This window comes from Channa argus, chromosome 1 (assembly GCF_033026475.1).
Source record: "Channa argus isolate prfri chromosome 1, Channa argus male v1.0, whole genome shotgun sequence".
NCBI classification, from domain to species: Eukaryota; Metazoa; Chordata; class Actinopteri; order Anabantiformes; family Channidae; genus Channa; species Channa argus.
This window is the reverse complement of record NC_090197.1, coordinates 35,886,568-35,900,555: the sequence shown is the minus strand read 5'-3', so window position 1 is coordinate 35,900,555 and position 13,988 is coordinate 35,886,568. Positions and strand designations below refer to the sequence as shown.

At 39.3% G+C, this 13,988-nt stretch overlaps 1 protein-coding gene across 5 annotated transcripts in view; it reads right to left on the bottom strand.

The window, feature by feature from the left end:
* grid1a (glutamate receptor, ionotropic, delta 1a) overlaps positions 1-13,988 on the bottom strand; it is a 217,858-nt gene that overhangs the window by 132,541 nt on the left and 71,329 nt on the right. Inside the window, exon 1 of one of the 5 annotated variants that reach the window (XM_067516490.1) lies at positions 5,754-6,110. The exons of the other annotated variants lie outside the window; for them this stretch is intronic. The gene's annotated coding sequence lies outside the window, so the exon portion shown is untranslated. Of the gene's footprint in view, positions 1-5,753; positions 6,111-13,988 lie in introns of those variants that run through there. 5 annotated transcript variants of the gene reach the window in all.

The window sequence follows — 13,988 nt, the reverse complement described above, 5'->3', positions numbered from 1 at the left end:
TGGTAAAATTATTAGTTCCTTCAAAAAACTTAACATCAAGATAGGTCACCTGCTAGCGAAGCCTGGTAGCATTCAGACACACAGTCAGCAGTTCTATGACCAAGTAAGAAGAGCCTAAAGAGCAAACCGACAAAATTTAAAACGGCCTTTAAGTCATGGTCAAAAATTAGTACGCTTTGTTTTAATTCTGTGTGATCTTGGGTAAAAACACAATAAAAATCATCTGATCGTAGTGGGTCTTAGTATTAGGCAAATACAACCTCAGACAAACAACACACATTTACTATTTATTTTGAAAAATGAATGGTTTTGAAACGGCCTAGTCATGGTCAAGACCTCAAACCCAATTGAAATGCTGTGGTGGGACCCTTAAGATAGCTGTACATAAGTGAATGCCCAAAATCCTCAATGACCTGAAGCAATGTTTTATAGAAGAATGGGCCAGAATTCCTCCACAAACAATGTGAGACTGATAAAAGTCCTTAAGAAAACAATTACTTAAAGTTATAGCTGACAAATGTGGAACTACAAGTACTACATAAGTACTCCCCTAAATCGTAAGGGAGTACTTAGTATTGCCTACATGTTTTCTCCTCTTTGGCTTCATTTTTGTTCAAAATATCATGGAATGGGGGGAACAGCTATATTTATTTTTTTGTCTGAGTTTCCATTTGCCAAGACGTATAACAATTAGATGATTTTATTATGTATTCACACGCACACATTTTTTTTGCTCCAAGTCTCGGAATCTGAACAGTACACAGTGTTTTTTGCCCTACAACAAATATCAAGTCAATAATCCCACTCTGCTATATGGTTGTTACAGCAAAAGTTACAGCAAATGAAACCTCTGCACCATAAATTGGACAGGCGTGTCAAAAACAACAACACGAAAGGCACCGTCTACCTTAAGCTGCAACATGCATTAATTCATTTACAATTTTTAATCATATTTTATTGTTTAATTATAGGCTAATTAAAGAAAAAGAAAATCCATGTTAATAGAATTTAAGGCCAATAAATGCATGATGTTTTCAAAGTCAATGAGTAATTAAGTTAATAATCAGGATATATAATTTCAAATTGACAACAACAATATATGTGCTTTAAACCCCCAATGTACCATGAACATGAACTTGAATTTAGGACACGAGCCAAACAGCATGCAACTCTCACCTACAAAACTCATGGCAGTCTGCTCCAGCACTAAAGCCTTCCATGATAAATACACTGGATGCTATCAATAATAAGATTTATAGCCAAGAAGAAATGATAACAAGCTGCATGACAAAAGATTGGTCACACACTGTGTGAGTCAGGGTGAAAAAGCAATGACTTGGCAGGGTCAACAGATATTTCTGAGTTCTGTATTATTTTCCAAAGAAAAATGTTGAGTTATGATGCTATTTTTGTTATGTATTTTGTAAACACCACACAAATAATGAATGGCCATTTAAAAGTATCTCTCTCTCTCTCTCTCTCTTTCTCTCTCTCTCTCACACACACACACACACACACACACACACACACACTTCCGTGCTTCGCTGCTAGGCGTATCCAGGTAGTTTGGCAACAACAGGGCCACATCATGCCTGGTTTTTAAATGAGATGATGGCTTCCTGCAAATGAGGCGCGCTGAGAGGGGCAATGGAGGGCTGCCTCAAAACCTTTCACATTTGACTACACAGCAGTTTGGGTAAAGAAGAAAATATACATGCTGAAACTCACGTATAAACACAGAGCTAGGTGCCAGACACTCATTAAACCCTCAACGACTCCTGATGTCAACTCATCCAGTAGGTGAGATGGCAGCAGGCAAGCTGTACCCCTTTTTCCATGCCTAATTTACCCCAAACAGGACTGGTGTCACCAGCAAAACACCATGAATATTTACATGCAAGCTACTGCAGCAGCTGGGAATGCTGTCTGCATGTTCAGTAGTTTAGAGTTATCTTATGTATAAATGATGAGAAATAAAATTAAGAACTCTACAAATCATATGAGAACTTGTAGGACAGAAGCAGAGAGCTTGTTAAAATACACTTTTCTAACTCAACAGCCACCTACACCGCACTGGATAATACACTTTTTCAGTACCAATGCCAGTTTCTCTATCTATACTAGGGGCACCATTTTGTAATGAAGGAGGAATCCTTGACGCAGTTTCACTCTCTCCTTTGACCTGTGAAAGGGGGCAAGTTCTAAATGAAAAATTAATCAGAGTGTGCAGCAATCTCTGCTATCAGTGGCTGTCATAACAAGGAACAGCAGTCAAACCAAATCCATGTCAGGGCAGAATAGATGGAGAGACCTATGACTCCTCTGACCAATGTCCTGCAAAAAAGCCACCAAACTCTGTAGACCTAACAATCACAGTGTATGTCTCCACGAAGCCAAACACATTTGGGAATTATACTGCTGTCTCTACAACACATCATTGCAAAAGGTAATAACTGATGTCACCTCAATATATTACATCAGAAAAGTACAAACTAAGAATTGAAGTGTGTAAATAAAATGCATTTGATCTGTATAGCACAACAGTGGCGCAAAAATCAATTCTATTTTAAATTTACTATGAAGCTAAAATTAAGCTGTGAGTTGCTATTTCAATGCTTATTAACAGTCAACATAAATCTAATTTATTTGAATATGCAAAATGTTTTAAATATACTAAGTTTTACTCAATTCCTTTTTACTGGAGTTAGGTGTTTTCATTAAATGTAACACTGAAAGATAGGGTGAGGGCACAAGAAAGCGAGAAAGAAAAAGGGAGGAATAGGTCAATTACACGCATGAGATGCAGAATCAAAGTGGCTTCATCCAAATGCTTTCCTTCTGCTTCATTGTCCCTTTGATCTCAGACTGAGTGAACATATTGGTCATTGACTAACACATCTGATTTATTAAATACACACACAGACACACACACAAACTTATTCTTTAGGATTTTATTGACCTGCATTTACAATGCATTACCTAGCTACTAACCATAACATCACAACTAAATGCTTAACCCCAAACCCAATCCTAACTAATTCTAAACCTAAAAACAAAGTCCAAGTCTTAGCCCTCAAAGTGTTAAGCCTTCATACTAGTTAGGATCAGCAAAATGCCCTCAAGTCACAAAAGGTCCCAACTCTGTTGGGGAAAAAAAAAAAGTCTTCTAAAAACAATTTAACTATTTAACTAGGTAACAAATGCATGCGCACGCACACACAGATATGTGTAACAACTATGTTTCAATAACTGCGGCTGAGGTGAGAGATTTAACACTCAAATTAGCTAGTTGTAGAAGCTGATGGGGTAAGCTGTCCTGGTGGCTCAGAGCACTCAGTTGAGGTATGAATCCCACCACACCAGGTGTGGCCCCACCCAGCCACCAAGAGCCCCCCTTTGTGTCGGTCAAGAGCCTATATAAAGAAATGGGAGTGTTGTGGCAGGAATGGCACCCAGCGTAAAAACTCATGCCAATTTAATGTGCAAAATACATTCCGCTGTGGGGGCCCTGAAGGGACAAGCCGAAAGCCGATGATCTTTTTAGAAGCTGACAGAGAAAGGATTTGTCAATCAAACAGTGTTACTGTCAAAGATGGAACAGGGGGTGCACATATCTCTGGCATCTCACTCAAGGTCAGCAAAGCTCCCATACATATACAGTAGTAAAGACTTAAGTCTTGATTGAATTTACACCTCAAATACAAATCATGTGATTATGACTTGTTAATAATTGCATTAACTTGTACTAAATGAAAAACACATCTTGTTTAAAAAACCCTGGTACAGACCTACTATATACAGGACATGCTAGATGGAGATTCTCTTGCTAATGGTTTTTTATGGTTCAGCTTGAAATACCCATCTATGTGATAGATAAAGGACTATTCATCCTGAGTAAGGCCGAGCTCCAGCACTTCAGTCTTGTGTTTTGCTCCTCATATTTCCTGCAGCTACGTCATTTAGAGTTCTTTTCAGTGAAGCACAGGCCCCTGTTTCTTTCTTCAAATCAATCAGAAATGGCACATTACACAAAAATGTCTAGAGAGTCTCTAAGCTTGGTCTACAAGCTAACAACATCTGGCATGGACAAAAGATCTTAGATTACTTAAAAATGGTTGAGAAGTCCTCAAGTATTTTAGACCAACTGATAAAGTGCTACAGTAGTAATCAGTTTCTTGCTTACTTATTTGTGTATTTATTTATATTTAATTATCAATAGTGTTTTTTTATTAAATATGCTCCAACTTTGATCAATTTTTGTTTTAATATGTGAGCTATGAATAAACTATTGACTTTAAAACTCAGATCTGATTACATTAATTTTTTCAAAATAAGATACCAACATAAAGATGGGTAGTGCAACAGCAGGGCTGTTATGAACAACAATAGATTTGTTCAAAATACAATGTTAGTATAGTATAAAGTGGTTAAATTATATAAAACCGTTAAATCACATCAATAGCACTAAGATAAAATACCAGTAGCCACATCGTTTGTCTACATACTGTACTTTAATAAGTGAAGCCACTTTAACAATAAGCAACTTCTCAGTAAAAACTCAGGTTCCATTTTGTTGTCATGTTTGTATTTTACTTTAATCTCTAGACCGTTCTTATCATCAATGGAGCATGTTTGACATGGTTTTCATTTATGGCCCTACAGTAGCTATTCTGATGGGTAAGGTTTTCTGAGATCAATATCATTCATCTCAACATCTTTAGCCAGAGGATTATTTTCTAGGATCTTAGTTTGGAGCCTTGCTTTGGCATAGATCTACAAACATGGAGTTTCACTACAGTAGAGATCTGTATTTTATACACTTGTACAATAACATACTTGCGTTTCGTAAACTACAACTCTAGGGAAAAAGAATACAAAAAGAAAAGGACAAGGTTTTGTGGCTGTGAAAAACTATTTGCTTGCGTGCATACGTTTTGTGCATGTATGCACGCACATGTGTATGCATAAGAGAGATTGAGTAGAACTGAGAACATTGCTGCTTGAAGACCCTGAAGCTCAGTCGCAGAGACAGAATACTGATAGAGAAATACAGTCTTCACACTCCACTAGCTTCTGTCTTTCTATCTGCCCACCAAACCTCCCTCCCATCTCACTGTCTTCCTCTGCACTCTAGCCCTGATCTATCCCTTCCTATTTCAGGCTTTCTCTATCATTTTTATATTTGATTCATGCACACTCCAAATGCTCAGCTCCCACAATCCATGTTTCCCCCCCTGGTCAATATTTCCCCCAGATAATACCACTTTATCTAATCCCTCTCCAATTCTTCTAACCTTCATATTACCATCGCTGTCACTCAGCCTATTTCCTTCTTTGCCACTATCTCTGAATGCTTGTTAGCTTAAGCAAGACTCAGGAGTCCCTCTGGCCTTGCCATCTCAATTAAGAGTCCATGGCTCATTCAATGAGCCCTTAAGCCATAGTAGGGAGTAACATGAACACTTTTCTCCCTGAATATGTTCCTTTTAATATGGGCTTACACTCTCTACCGACTGGAGTGAGGCACTGCTGTGTGCTCAAGTGAAAAACATCAACTTCTTGACAAACTAGTGCAAAGTGTCTACATGTATTAGATCAGATCTCCTGTGGACCTCATTTTTTGCTTACTCATTTGGTCCTGTCTAAACCACATGACACAGTCTAAAACCAAAAACAGCTGTTTTCTTTACCGCATGGGGTAAACCCAAAGAAGGCAGGAAGCCAACACTGACATATGTTGGTGTGTTTCAAACCTCTATAATGTACAGATGCATCTGTTTCAGTCCTCTCCTGCTTCTGGGGCTGTGCATCTCATTATAAACAAAGGAAAAGAAACATAACACTGCATTTTAGCCATTACAAAATAGGTAATTATGAGCACATATGGGCAGGGCCTTCAGCCCCCACCCCTCTAGTGTCATGGCTTACTGTAGGTTTATGACAAAGTGGGCCAATGTGATTCAATTTAGCGTTCAAAGGCATATGAACAGGGAAGCCAACTGTGCTGCCTTGGTGGGTGTGCGGATTATTTTAGGCCAGCAGCAGGCAAGGGTCCAAAAACATGTAGAGGGGTGTCTTCTTGTACACCAACATTGGCAAACAGATGCTTTTCCTGTACATTGAAACCTCATACAGTGTGTCTGTGCATACATAAGAAAAAAAATTAAAAAAAACAAACCAATTGTCTTACCTTGTGTAGAGTAATGGCAGCATTCATTTCGAAGCAGCAGTTAAAGACAGAAAAAGAGATGGGTAAAAAAAAGAAAGAGATGGTGAAGGAGAAACAGGGAAAAACAGAGACACATAGTTAGTCATGCACCGTACCAGTACCAGAGAATTATAAGTGTCACTGGCAAATTGACATCAATCAATGTCATTGTTCCTTTGTCCATATTTGAGCAGTCATTAATCATAGAGTCTGGACTGATGTGGGCCACAGTGGGACACACTAGTCCCATAAAAGTCTCATAAAACCCATAGCATAATATCATACTGTCAGGAAACCTTTGTGAAGACTCTCACTCTCACCAATTGCCTTAAGGACCAGACCTGAAGGATAACTCGTGTTTTCAGCTAAAATTGAAGTTATCAGCAGGAGTCTTTTGCACTTGCCATTTGACATCCGTGTGCTCAAAGACTAGCTGAGTATTCCTAAATTAGAATTTCCTATTTGCCATGCAAAGATCTATGTGTTGAATATCTGTTCAGTGAAAGGCAGACAGTGGATAGACCCTTCCATATATCCTAATCCCAGGCTATCTAACATGAGCTAAAATGCTTGTGGATTATGGTTTAAAATTTTTTTAGAATATAGAATACCATGCCAGACAGTTTACACCTCCTAACTGATCTCATCCTTGGAGTCCTACTTTCTTATCAGAGATGAGGAGATGGAGGTTGGGTAAGGGGAAGAAATTAAGTGCTTTACTTTACTACACCACACATACACTGAAAAACTAGGTTAAGCACCCAGTAAAGTTCATTTTCAGACTTTGTACAAAATCAAGCTTAAAGCTACAATTTACTACTTTTGTAAAACAAATCTTGCTGTTTCATGAGACTCATTCCACCCTGGGTGTCACATACTAATGCGGAATGAGGCGTTTCAGAGATATGCACCAGTTACCCTTTTATGTCAACACATAACACACAAGGTTTGACATACTGATTTATGGTTCTCTGTGTAATCTAAGCAGAGGCCACCGTGAGTGTCTTTGCCTCAATTGGCAGAAGGTCCGAATGGACCAGTCATAGTTATTATTGTCTGTGTCACTGCAATGTGTATTCACATTCTGGGGAGGTGGACTTCAGGCTACAGTGAACGGGTTTGTGGCTACACACTACATACATGATACCTACAGTGTACATTTGAAACACCAGTATAAATTAAGCTTAATTTAACTACAAACGATTCAACAAATGACATACCGTTGCTGTAAAAAGATAGAATGTATATTTTTTATGAGTGGCATTGAAAAAGTTTTGTAAAGAAACACTACAAATGCTGCTGATTTTATTGGGCATTGAAAATTACAATGCAAGGCCATTCCTCAACTAGTCAAGTACTGAAAATAGCTTCCATTGTTGGTAATCAATGTAAAGGTTTAATAAGATCAATAAAGTAGAAGTTGTTTTCAATTATGTTATCAAGGATTCCTTTTTGGAAACAAGTAAGCAAGTAGGTACTCCTCTAATTCAAAGTGCAATAAAATTGTTTTATTTTACACATGAAGTAATTCATATTGTCATTGTCAAATTTGGCATCATAACTTGTTTGCACTATATTGAAGGAATGATCCTATCCCGATTCTCTTGTACCTTAATGTGAGTGGTAGTAAGGTAAATAAGTGGCACAGAATTCCAAAGCAATAAACTAGACCAAACTCCATAAACGATAGTAGTTCTCCCCTCTGCTAGAAAAAAGAAACGGGGGAAAAAAGGAGGAAAACAGGTGTGGTCCACCAACAGTGCTGGATCACACCACACAAGAACTCATTCATGTTAGCTCCTCCTTTAGAGCAGGTAGAATACATTGAGCTTGCGAGAGCTCATGAGCTACGTGACTGTTGATGAATGTGGCATAAATTATAATGGTCATAACCACAGCCCTTTTGCACAATAATATGTGGACATTTTTATATTAAACAATAGATTTCAATAAAGATATTTTAAATTATGCACCTTTAAGATAGCCACACTCTTTTGGAGCTCCAGTATTAAGCTGTGCAGTTTACTGTAGGTTTATCTGCCTTTATTGAGTGCTTATATACATTACTGGAAGGCTAAATATTCTTCTATAGGGGAATGAAAAACAAAAAAACAAAAACTGCTTTCTTGTCTCATTTCTCTCCTTCCTTTAAGAATAGCAAAAAGATGCTGTGTCTATTTGGACCAGACTACTTTTTGCTCTTATCAGAACATCTGATCACACCAATTTTAAAATAGGTGGCCTGATAGTAAATGCTCCTTGCTCTGTTCTCTCCCCACTTGGCCTGTCATTACAGTGTTCAGTTAGGCCCTGTATGCCGCTGATCCAGCCCATTTTAGTCTTCCCTGCACACCCATTTAAAACACCTTTACTATGACCTTCTCTCCTGGTTTTCTAGTCTGAGAAAATGAAGCAACACAGACACAAACAGATGTGGGTGTACGTGTGCGCCCACACACACACACCTCTAAATGCATACCTTTTTAATCACAATTAGTGTGCAATTATATGCTAATAATGACTGAGCATCTGCATACCTGCATTGAGCTAGTTCTAGTTCCTTTTCCCCGTGAGCATTTCACTGTTTGTATTCTGTGACTGCTCCAACCCCAGAAACTCTTTTAAACCTCTCTCAGTGTCATCATTACTACAGAAACCTCCATCTCTCTTTACTTGTATCCATGATTATGGAATGAAGTCTGCACTGCTTTGCTAACAAAGTGCTCCTGCTTGTTTATCGAGTACTGTTGCTAGTTTGCTTTTCAAAAGTTTACACTTCGAGGATACTATGCACACCAACTATTAGCACTGTATGGACAGCGTAGGTTGTGGCTAGGCAAGTGATCACACTCCAAATCAATCAATGAAATGTGCTCATTTAAATGGATAGCAATGGGCCACAGGGTAACGAAACATCACCCAAGGACAGCTATTATTAGATGTTTGTAATTATGAGCTGCTTGTTCATCTGTGGTGCCTCCTTCATCATAATCAAAGTGACACAATCACAACACACATCAACACAGAAAACAAAAATGCACACACAAGGCTTTGTTACCTACAGTAAAGGAAGAAGCCACACAGAAATACAATGAATACACAATACCACAGAGAAGTAAGAAATGTTGCAAAGCAGTCCTCCCCCTTTTTATACTTGTACTAACAGCTACCGAGCAACAAAATAAGATGCTAATGAGGTAGACTTGGTAGGGATGCCATCAAGGTGATGTGGAAGAAGATTTTGTTGGGCTGATATATTTTGTAAAGCAGTTTTGAAGTAAGGAAGAGATTTGTTAAGAGGTTGCAGCAAAGATTAAGAATCATGACTGAACTCATCACAGTGCAGACTGTAAAATATATGCCCATAATCAAAAATACTGGAAGGGTGTTATCGAGAATAATTTTTAATTAATCTTAAATTAATTACCCTATTTCGTATGAACAAAGATACTGAATTAAACTAAACTAATTTGAATGAGTTTTAATAAGTATAAAATCCTGACTTTTCTACGCAACTTGCGTGTCCAAGGCGAGTAGTTCTGCTTTAGCGTTGTAAACATTTCTAAGGTTGAAATTATTAGATAGAAGACATTATGAAAGTTGTTTACAGAGGCAACATACATCAATTACTAAGCATGCCATTCATACATCATACAGGCTAGCAAACTTCAAGTGAGAAAATCTTCAAGTACACACTTTCAAAAGGTAATTCTTATCACAATTCCTAAAGGAACACAAGCCGCCAGAGTAGCAAAGAGAAACAACACCTTCTGATATTCAAGACAACATTTTTAATTTTTCAACATTATTTATAGTTTTTTTTTATATTCTCCTCTAATCTGCCTTATGTAGACATAAAAATAAATATAAAATCTATTATTATAACTAGATCAAGTGCCACTGTAATCAGAGAATAAAAGAATTGCCTGCAATCTGATGACTTATGAGTAATCATCTAATGAAAAAAAAAAAGTTTCACATTATTGCAAGCAGGATGTCCTCAAAAGAAAATTGCACTCTTGTAATTTAGCTTTCATAATCTGATCATAGGGACTCTTATCAAGAAATCACATTGTACATAGATATTTAACCTGGCTGACAGAAGTCACACAGTACAGGAACTGTGAATTCCCAAATTTCCTGAATATGGCAGCCAATCATCTCTTCTTTGTCTTTTAGCTTATCAGGCAATAGCATACTCAGTTAATAGGTTGAATGTATCAAGTAGGTAATCTTCCACCTTACTGCTGTGGTTCAAAGGAGATTATCTAAAGATATGAGGGATAAATAACCATTTCAGACCCCTTTAAATCTGCATCCTATTGCAAGCATGGATGGAGTCATTGGCATGGGTTTCCTCTGCAAATTATTTGAATAAGGGGGAGTTTGAATGAACTGAAAATTTTGTTCATTTGACCTGACACTTTACACCTGTGTCAGTATGGCCTTCTTGATATATCCATCTTCTTTTCTTTACTGCCATGCTGTAAAAGCCGCAAATGAAATGTTCCGTGAGTGGGAGCAGGTAAAGTGAATTGTATCTGACTGAAACAGGTCTCCAGTCTTTTTCAAGGCCCACACACAGAGACATACACAGACAGAAAACCATTCACACTTAAAGTCACACCTACTGGCAATTGGGAGTCGCCAATTAACCTAATATGCTATAATATTAGAAGTCTTTCAATTAAGTCACAGTTCAATTACATTAAATGCAGTAACCAGAGCAATGTGCACCATTATTTATGAACTTATTAGGTTCCCTAAATAAATAAACTATTTTCAAATTACCATGGCCATCTGTACTTCCTCACCACAAAACTATAGTTACTGGCCACACATACAAAGTCGCACAAGGATTCAAGTCTGCAGCATCAGCCACCAGTTTTAAGCAGTTTACATTAATAATTACAAGAGTAGTGGAAAACTGCACAGGCCTCATATTTTGTTCTCTTTTCCTTTGGAGTAGTTTCTCATGTTTGAAGTGAGTGAACATGGCAATTATGGGTCACAGTCAATTTGTTAGAACCTGATCTACCTGACTATGAACAAAGTTGGAACATGATCTGGTTCACAATGTCCAGTGGGAGTTTGAGTTGGCCTTTTCATAACATATTTTTTCAGTGTGTTGGGACTGAGATATGATGAGGGTTGAAAGATAGGATTGTCCTGTGGGGTTTTTGTCTAAATGTATAGTATGAATAAGTTCATGTTTTTTTTTTTTTAAACTGTACTAAAGATGCAAATAAATTAATGCAACCGCAAAGGGACACAAGCCAGTGTCTTCTTGTGCCAGTCCCAACTCTGGATAAATGCAGAGGGTTGTGTCAGGAAGGGAATCAAACGTAAAACACATGCCAAATTAAACATGCAAATCATTTCTTTCACACCGAAAATTACTTCCATACCGGATCGGTTGGGGCCCGGGTCAGCAACGCCCACCACCGGTGCTGTTGTCCTACAGGGTACCAGTGGATATTGGGCTACTATTGGTCGAAGAACGAGAGGAGGAAGGTGTGTCCGTAGGCAGACAGAAGAGGAAAGCTAAGAGTGTAGGACTGACAGTAGGGACTTTGAATGTTGGGACTATGACAGGGAAGGCTAGAGAGCTGATTGACATGATGCAGAGAAGGAAGGTGAATATACTGTGTGTCCAGGAGACCAGGTGGAAAGGTAGCAAGGCTAGAAGCTTAGGAGCAGGTTTCAAGTTGTTCTACCATGGGTCCGATAGTAAGAGAAATGGAGTAGGAGTTATCCTGAAAGAGGAGTTTGTGAGGAATGTTCTAGATGTGGAAAGAGTATCAGACAGGTTGATTAGTCTGAAGCTGGAAATTGAAGGCATGATGTTCAATGTTGTTAGTGGTTATGCCCCACAAGTAGGATGCGAGTTAGAAGAGAAGGAGAAATTCTGGATGGAGTTAAATGAAGTGATGCAGAGCATCCCTGGAGGTTAGAGAGTGGTGATTGGAGCAGATTTCAAAGGACATGTAGGTGAAAGGAACAGAGGTGATGAGAATGTGATTGGCAGATTTGGTCTTCAGGACAGGAACACAGAAAGACAGATGGTGGTAGACTTTGCAAAGAGGATGGAAATGGCTGTAGTGAAAAATTTCTTCCAGAAGAGGCAGCAACATAGGGTGACATAAGAGCGGAGGGAGAAGCACTCAGGTGGACTACATCTTGTGTAGAAGTTGTAATCTGAAAGAGATCAGTGACTGTAAAGTATTGGTAGGGGAGATTGTAGCCAGACAACACAGGATGGTCATGTATAAAATGAGTGTGGTGGTGAGGAAGATCACGAGGACAAAGGCAGAGCAGAGGACGAAGTGGTGGAAGTTGAAAAAGGAAGAATGATGTGTAGTTTTCAGAAAGGAACTGAGACAGACTCTGGGTGGTCTAGAGGTTCTTCCAGATGAATGGACCACTACAGCTAATGTGATCAGGGACACAGGTACTCGGGTAGTCATCGGGAAAGAGGAAAGTGACCAAGGAGAGTGTATACAGAGAAAGAGGTTAGCTAAGAAGAAGTGGGACACTGAGAGGACTGAAGTGAGTAGACAGGAGTACAGGACGTTGAAGACGATGAAGAGTGGAAAGTCAGTTGGTCCTGTGACATACCTGTGGAGGTATGGAAGCGTCTAGGTGAGGTGGCAGTAGAGTTTCTGAGTAGTTTGTTTAACAAGATCTTGGAGAGTGAGAGGATGCCCGAGCAATGGAGGAGAAGTGTACTGGTGCCCATTTTTAAGAACAAAGGAGATGTGCAGAGCTGTGGCAACTACAGAGGTATAAAGCTGATGAGCCAAACAATGAAGTTGTGGGAAAAAGTAGTGGAAGCTATAAGGGCAGAGGTGAACATTTGTGAGTGGCAATGTTTTCATGCCTAGAAAGAGTCCAAGAAATGCAGCATTTGCTTTGAGGATGCTGATGGAGAAGTACAGAGAGGGTCTCAGGGAGTTGCATTGTGTCTCCCTAGATTTAGAGAAACTGTATGACAGGGTGCCGAGAGAAGAGCTGTGGTATTGTATGAGGAAGTCTGGGGTGGGAGAGAAGTATGAGAAGTAGGAATCTCCGTGTACTATGATGTTTGCAGATGACATTGTGATTTGTAGTGAGAGCAGGGAGCAGGGGGAGGAAAATCTAAAGCGGTTGAGGTCTGCTCTGGAAAGCAGAGGAATGAAGCTTAGCCGCAGTAAGACAGAATACATGTCTGTGAATGAGAGACCCAGGTGGAACGATGAGGTGACAGGGAGCAGAGGTGCAGGACTAAGTTCTTAAGGTCAACGGTTCAGAGCAACGGAGAGTGTGGAAAAGAGGTGAAGAGGCGAGTGCAGGCAGGTTGGAACGGGTGGAGAAAAGTGTCAGGTATGTTGTGTACTAAAAGAGTATCAGCGAGAATGAAAGGAAGGTGTTGAGGTGGTGGTAAGACCAGTCGTGTTGTTCAGCTTAGAGACAGTGGCACTGAAGAAAAGACAGGAGGCAGAGCTGGAGGTAGCAGAGCTTAAGATGTTGAGTGTCTCTTTGGGAGTGATGAGGATGGACAGGATCAGGAATGAGGACATCAGAGGGACAGATCATGCAAGATATTTTGGAGATGAAATCAGAGAGGCCAGATAAAGGTGGTTTGGACATGTTCAGAGGAGAGACTGTGAATATATCGGTAGAAGGATGCTGAGGTTGGAGCTGCCAGGCAGGAGGTCTAGAGGAAGACCAAAGAGGAGATTTATGAAAGTAGGGAGGGAGGACATGAAGTTAGTTGATGTGAGACAATAGGATAAAGAGG